This window comes from Pseudonaja textilis, chromosome Z, assembly GCF_049901715.1.
Source record: "Pseudonaja textilis isolate UNSWEBS1 chromosome Z, rPseTex1.2, whole genome shotgun sequence".
NCBI classification, from domain to species: Eukaryota; Metazoa; Chordata; class Lepidosauria; order Squamata; family Elapidae; genus Pseudonaja; species Pseudonaja textilis.
Genome location: NC_142008.1, coordinates 45,819,640 through 45,827,074, shown reverse-complemented (window position 1 = coordinate 45,827,074; position 7,435 = coordinate 45,819,640). Strand labels below are relative to the sequence as shown.

The following is a 7,435-nucleotide window of genomic DNA, read 5'->3' as shown; positions in this document are numbered from 1 at the left end:
CTGTATATAGCATATGGGTAGAAGAAGCGGATTGTTTTGCTGAAATCCAAAGAAAGTTTATTTTATTTAAAAACACTGCAAATCTTAAGAAGTTCTTGGTGGCTCACAACATATATATTTCTGAACTAAAAAAAATTATGAGCATGTATGCACATTTTGAATTGATGCAATAAAAAATGAAAAGTACGTAGACTTTATAGATAGGTAGCTTTCTAGGCTTCTAATTCATAATTTCCCCCCAGTGTTTAATATTATAATATTATTTATGACAAAGGTTATTATCTAATCTCTAATGAAACCAAAAAAAATTTAAATTCTGGTTAAAAAGAATAGGGGAAGGCAGACAAAATTAATCCTCATTGTAGTTCCCAACAGAGCAGCCATGAAAAATTATTTTTTTAAAACATAGCATTCTCTTTGGATGGTATGTTGTGATTGACAGTGCAGGGAATGGAATGTCTGCTAACTTCTTTAGAGTACCTACTTAAGATGCTTCTTTGCTGGAGAAAAGATTTGTCATTGTCAAGAGCAGCAGCATGCTCAATCACAGCCTTGGTTAGCCTTGCCAGAAAGGAAGGGAACTACATGTCTGAAAAGAGAAGGGAGAAAAAAATGTTGAACAAGTGAATATTTCTTGCAGGTGTGCATTTTAACTGTGCGTTTTTGTGGAAAATCAAAGAATGCAGTCGTTTTATGCAATTGAATTGACTTAAGCACAATTATTTAACAGTGTCCATCCATATAACAAGTACTGCAAAATCCTGTGAATATTAGACAACATGACTGATAACATTATTGGCTTGTTATTTAGAATGGAATCTGTTTTGAGTATTGTATACACAATATATAGTGTGGATCTTTGGTTATTCGGGTATTCTCCTGCGTAAAATTGGAAGTATCCTGGAGACATTTCAATGAAATTTCATTCGTCATCTTTAGGCTTGTGTCTTCGTCTTTGTGCTTCTCGGAGTAAGTTCTCGGAGTTACTCCGAGAAGCACAAAGACGAAGACACAAGCCTGAAGATGACGAGTGAGATTTCATCAAAACGTCGCCAGGATACTTCCAATTTTATGCAGGAGAAAACCCAAATAACCAAAGATCCACATACAAATACCCGCGAAAACCTCAGAAAACAAATATATAGTGTGTTTATATATTGTGGTTGTGGTTGTTCTTGTGTTACAATGATTAATGGAATTAATAGGGCCAAAAGTTCCCCCTCCAGCCTGGTTTGTGGGGAAGAGCTAAAGAGAGAAAATAGTTAATTTAATTTAATTTTTTAAGTTAATTAATCTAAAAAAGTTAAAAAAAAACAGAAGAAATTGCATTACTGAAAGACAATGATTCTGGTACTGAATTTCAGTAATGAATATTAAAATGATTTAGCTACTGAAAAATTGGTTTCAGTCAAGCTTACTTACCTACTTTGCAATTAATGTTCATCAGACAACTAAATCTATGCTCTCATTTCAGGCATCCTTAGGACAGGACTGTCAAACTCCTGGCCCGCAGCTGGATGCGTCATGTCCATGCTTGGCTGGATGCGTCATGCCCACGCTCACGCCTGGTTTAGCAAAGGGGGGAAATGTCTTGATATGTCATGTGATGCCACCATGATATCGTGAATTTGATACCCATGCTATAGGAATACCTATATATCTCTGTAGCTTGAGTCATCCTAAACAATTACTGACTCTCTCAATCAGGATTTCTTATTATGCTATTCAAAAGGCTGCAACTGACTAAAGAAAAAGGACTATTTTGGAAACTACAGCTAAGAACTTTCATAAACTTTTGCCTTGAATATAAATTATAAATTTTAATATGGAATATAAATTGAGCTCTCCAAAAAAGAAAAAAAAACTTTTCATTATTTGAGAAAATTGAAACAAGTTATTTCTCTTCCCAAAAATCACATATAAGAAAAGAAAAAATGTGAAATATTTGATACCTAAGGGTGAAGAATTTATATCAGCGGGCTTTAAAAAAGATTAATGGGGCTATTTTGTACACCACTCCAAAATTAAAACTGAAATTATTATTAACAGATGTACATGGTAGATATATTACAGTTAAAGTTGAAACGCAGGGGATTGAATCTATAATTGTTGGTCTTTATGTGCCAAATGAGGATAAAATAAAGCTTTCTAATTATCTTATAGACCAATTAATTATTTTTTAATATGAGAATTGGTGCATGATGAGATTGGAATGGAGTTCCTGTTCCACAATTTCATAGAAAGAACTTTAGATAAAGGAAATTGAACTTAACAAAGGCAATTACCTTGCAAAAAAGAAAAGTTGATTTTAAAAATCATTGAAATAATATTTAATCTATCCTTGATGAATACTTGGAAAGAGGGCTTGTGCTTCTAGGAAATATACTTATTTTTCAGAAACACATATATCTTTCTGAAGAATTGATATGATGTGGATTTCTAAGATATTTGCAAATAATATCTCTGAGAGAGGTTTCATCTTAAACTTTTTCTAATCACCTGTAAGCTTGGTAAAAAATTTAGAAGTTTTAGATAGAAATTAAATGGTGTTATTACAGAAAGACTTGGTGGGGGATAACTACAGGAATAAATTAACTGTATTTTTGACAATTATTTAGATAAAGCTACAACTTAAAGACATTTAGCAATGGTGGCTCAGTGGTTAGAGTGCAATACTGCAGGATACTTCTACTGACTTCCAGCTGCCTGCAATTTGGCAGTTTGATCTTACTGGCTCAAGGTTAACTCAGCCTTCCATCCTTCTGAGGTTGGTAAAATGACCCAGGTTGTTGGAGTTATGCTGACTCTGTAAACTGCAGAGCAACGTTCCCACCCCCAATACTTCAATTGGCTCATCCAATTAAAAGTTGTGTATATCATCATGTGGGCATCTCCAGGTGGTGATGAGGCTTCTGTCCGTTGACCTTGACATAGTTTGATAAAGGGTTGCAGCTGCACATAGTATAGGATAGAAACCTAAGCAAGAATGTACCCCTCCCCTCAGCTTATACAGTTCTGGTTTGTAACACTTCCAGCTCACTTCCCATAACCATTTCCCCCTCCTCCCCCTGTTACGTATGACAGCCAAAAGAAGCAAAGCAAAGGGAGAAAAATCTTGAAGGCTGACAGGTATACAGGACTGTATATATACCATATATTGAGGAATACAGTCCTCAACTTAACTTCTATTCATTTAGTGACCATTCACAGTTACACTGCCACTGAAATTATTGACTTATGGTTGTTAGATCAAACTTTTGCTTAGCAACAGAAAACTTGTGTTCAATTTTGGTAATAAGTTGGTGATTACTTGTATTCTTCTTTTGTGCCCTTTTCTCTGGCTATTAAGAAGGGTTCTTCTGAGTATTTTTCTCTTTGAAATTTGGGGTGAGGGATGCTTCAGTTTTTATAACATCTCATTTCTCTTTATAATTACTCAGATTCACTTTTACATGTTATGCATACTAAATATGTATTCTCCACATATCTGAAACTATACAACTAGCTATGGAAAAGGCACTTTCAAGGTGTGAAAGAAGAAACTACACAAGTATTGTGCTTAGTGCTATCACCATTGAAAGGAGCAGGTAAAATATATGATATTCCCTCCATTTCTTCAAAAGATGCATGCAAGCAGATATTTATCCTCATCTGCTAGTCATTCTACTTTTGGTCTAGGTTAACATAGGTCCAAACATTGTTTAGCATTGCAATATTACACAAGTAGTCATCAACTTATGACCACAATTGATCCCAAAATATCCACTGCAAGATAGTGGTTAAGTGGGTTTTCTCCCCTTCTTTTGTTGGTTCTCGGAAATCAGGTGATTTACCTTTGGACACAAATCTGGTTTGTTATTTAAAATCAATCCCCACTACAGCTGCTTTCATTTAAAAAGCTTTACAAAACAAAAATACTGAAGCTGGTCAATTGGAACAAAATGCTATTATGACATAAATCTAGAATAATTACAAACTAGAAACTTTGATAGTTGTGTTAGTCTTGTCCTAATATAGACACCAAGAGTATTCCTATAACTAACAATTGTTTGGTGTGATAAGAAAATATGTTCAAGGTTTTGAATGGAAGACTGAACTAAGCCATTAAGATTTGGGCACCAAATAAAGTATTATATAAAAGCAAAAAGGACTGCATTAAAATTTGAACCCTATCTATTAAATATGAGAAAGCCTCATTTCCTTTTCCTTTATCCATGAATGTGAAAAACCTTCCATACCTATTCTATATTATTTGGTAGGAAAGTAATTAAAATGTATATGAGCAGGGGTGGGATTCAAATTTCTTAACAACCGGTTCTGTGGGCATGGCCTAATTTGTGGGTGTGGTTTGGTGGTCATGTGACTGGGGTGGGAGTGGCTTGCTGACTGAGTGTGGCTAGGTGGTCGTGTGACGGGTGGGAGTGGCTAGGTGGTCATGTGACTGGAGAGGCCTGGGCAGGTGGCCATGTGACTGGCAAACCAAATTTAAGTGGTGCTCGCTTAATGACCAGGTCCTCGCTTAGTGGCCAGTTGCTTAGGAAGTGTTTTTTGCCAGGTTCCAAGGCCTGGGGAACCCTGGGGAGGGCAGAACGAGGCCTGGGCAGGTGGCCATGTGACTGGCAAACCAAATTTAAGTGGTCCTCACCTAATGACCAGGTCCTCGCTTAGTGGCCAGTTGCTTAGCAAGTGTTTTTTGCCAGTTTCCCAGGCCAGGGGAGCCCTGGAGAAGCCTGGGCAAGGCCCGGCAGCTACAAGGTGGGCAAGGCGACGCCTGAGCAGCTACGAGGAGGGCTGGGTGAGGCCCAGGCAGCTACGAGGAGCTACAAGGAGGGCTGGGCAAGGCCTGGGGATCTATGGGGAGGCCTGTAGAGGGCTGGGCGAGGCCAACTCAACGCCACTTCTTTGCCCTAATGACTAAGTATTAAAAAAATATATACCAAAACAAAAGGTTTATGTCATATTATGTCGTGTCTTTAATGCTTAAATAATAAAAAGGTACACAAAACTATATTGTTACATTTTAAAATATTAATCAAAAACTATTACATAACAAAACTTTACAAAAAAACCCCAATAAAATTTATTTAAAGTACTGCCAAATTGCTTTTCTATTATCATCCTGAGTTATAGTTTTCTTGTGTTTAACACAAGCATCATCAGTTGTGTGATGATATCCCCATAACCACTTCTTTACTATAGGAACAGGGTCCCATTCTTGCACAGGTAAGCCAATTAGACTGATGGTCAGGAGGTTTGTAATATTGGAAATTGTAAGGCAACTTCTGCCCTCTGAACATATTATGTTCATCTGCAAGAAGCCCCTTTCCACCTCTGCTGAACTGATTGCAATAGTTTTAATAATATCTCTAGCTTTTTTAATGCTGTAAGGAATTGTATAATTTTTAGAATCTTTTAGTACATTTTCTATGAAATCACGATAAGCATTAATATTGATTTCATAACTGAAAATTTCACCAAAAGCAACCAATTGTCCTTCAGCTGCTCTTCATGGAACCACCACTTCTTCAATGTTCCAATAATCTGACTCCAAATAATTTAGAAATTTTAATTGATCAATGTCTTTAAATTGGCAGCCTGTTAAATTGGCAGCCTGTTCGTAATCCATCAATCTTTTCTTCAAATTAGTTACAATGCTTTGTATAAGTTTTTCACGTGGAAGTCCTATAAATTGATTATTTTTGTATAAAATTTATATTTTTAAAGGTTTCTGAAGTAATTAATTCATCAACCTTTTTTTCATATGCACCCTTTTCCTCTATAAGCATTTCAAATGATCTAATTGATCTTAGCACAAGTTTTTCAGCCTTTATATTGTCTATGTTTCTTGCCTGCAATGCATTAGAAAGGAGAGATATTTCAGTTAGCACATCAATCATCAAGGCCAAATCAGTGAGCAAATATGTGTTTTCAAGATGGGTAGCCATACCAGAGTATTTTTTATTTGAACAGAAAAACTGATGTAGCGCTGGATAAGCCCACCACACACCTAGGGTTGATCTTAAACTACAGGCAGCCCATCTTGGTCCAAAAATTCTACCAATTTTTATAATTTTAATCTCAAGTTGTTCAGAATTTTTTAAAAGTTCAATTAGGTTCTTATTCGATTGATGGAAAATAGAATATATTTTATCAATAAAAAATTAAAAATGATTGATTTGCTTTATTTCCCTAATAGAATCATCTAAAAGAAGTTGCAGACAATGGTTTAAACAGTGCCATATTATAATATTTGGAAACTCTTTGGCTATCCTAGTACTTACCCCAGATTTTCTCCCAAGCATAACACTGGCTCCATCAGAGCAAAATCCAATTAAATGTTTCTCCAGATAGTTCCTATTAAACCCAACTTTATTCATACTTTCTATAACTAAACAATATATCATCTCTGCATCTTGTTTATCTAATTCTACTCGTTCAAGGAAAATTGTTGGCGAGAAAACTGGATCCTCAATTTTTAAGTACAGTATAAGAACTGGTTTGGAAGATAGTGTTGAGGCTTCATCAATTATCAAACAGATTTTGCGAGTTTTCTCAATAATTTTGCTAAATAAATGTTTCCTGACATCTTTTGCAATGAAATCTACTATTGCAACTGCAGTTTTATGTGAATGCAACCCTGTTCCCAAAATCTAAACCATTTTTAATTGTAATTCAATCAGATCTTCTATATATGAAAATGGTCTGCACGTTTGTGCCAGACTATACACTGCGGTAAATACTCTACATGTACTACCCAGGTATTTCTCAGTCATCTTCTCCAGTCCTTTGCTTATGACATCCTGCTCATATTGCTTCAAATTCTCTGTATACATGTTGTGAGCCTTAGATGAGAAATGTTCCTTCAATTTCTTTCTGAGGGAAGTTTGTTGGATTTCTTTACTCTTTCCTGATGGTTCAATCTGGTAATTCTTCCACTCTTTAGCTCTGTGGACACTTTTTTCTTTGCTCAAAATTTCAAATCTTCTGCAATGCTTGCACCCTTTTCTGGGAAATGTCCAGTCCCTCATATTTTTTCCTAAAATGGTTGTACTGCTGCAGTGTCCAACAGTCAGGAAGTTTCTCTTCAATGTTTGATTCAATTCTTCCAGTACCTGATGATGTGCTCTTTCCTCTGGTCGCAGTGTGGATGATGTGCTGGCTCTTTCCTCTGGTTGTGATGTGGATGGCTCTTTCCTCTGATCATGGTGTGGATGATGTGCTGGCATCGCTATCCTCAGACTCCAATGGTTGTGATTGTGACTCTTTTGGATCTCCTTTTGTTTTCTTGCCAAAGAAAGCAGACAAACTCATTTGCCTTTTCATCTTGGCACTATGCTGCAAAAAAATTTCAACAATGTAGTGGTTTGGACTCAATTGTTGTTGTAAGTTGAGTGGTGAAGGCAGTGGCAAGTGAAGAAAGCAGTCGAGGAACGGA

General features: G+C 36.2%; 1 pseudogene; it reads right to left on the bottom strand.

Annotated features, from left to right (window-relative positions):
• Positions 1-5,080: 5,080 nt before the first annotated feature.
• On the bottom strand, positions 5,081-7,226 carry LOC148123992 (E3 SUMO-protein ligase KIAA1586 pseudogene; annotated as a pseudogene).
• Positions 7,227-7,435: the final 209 nt, after the last annotated feature.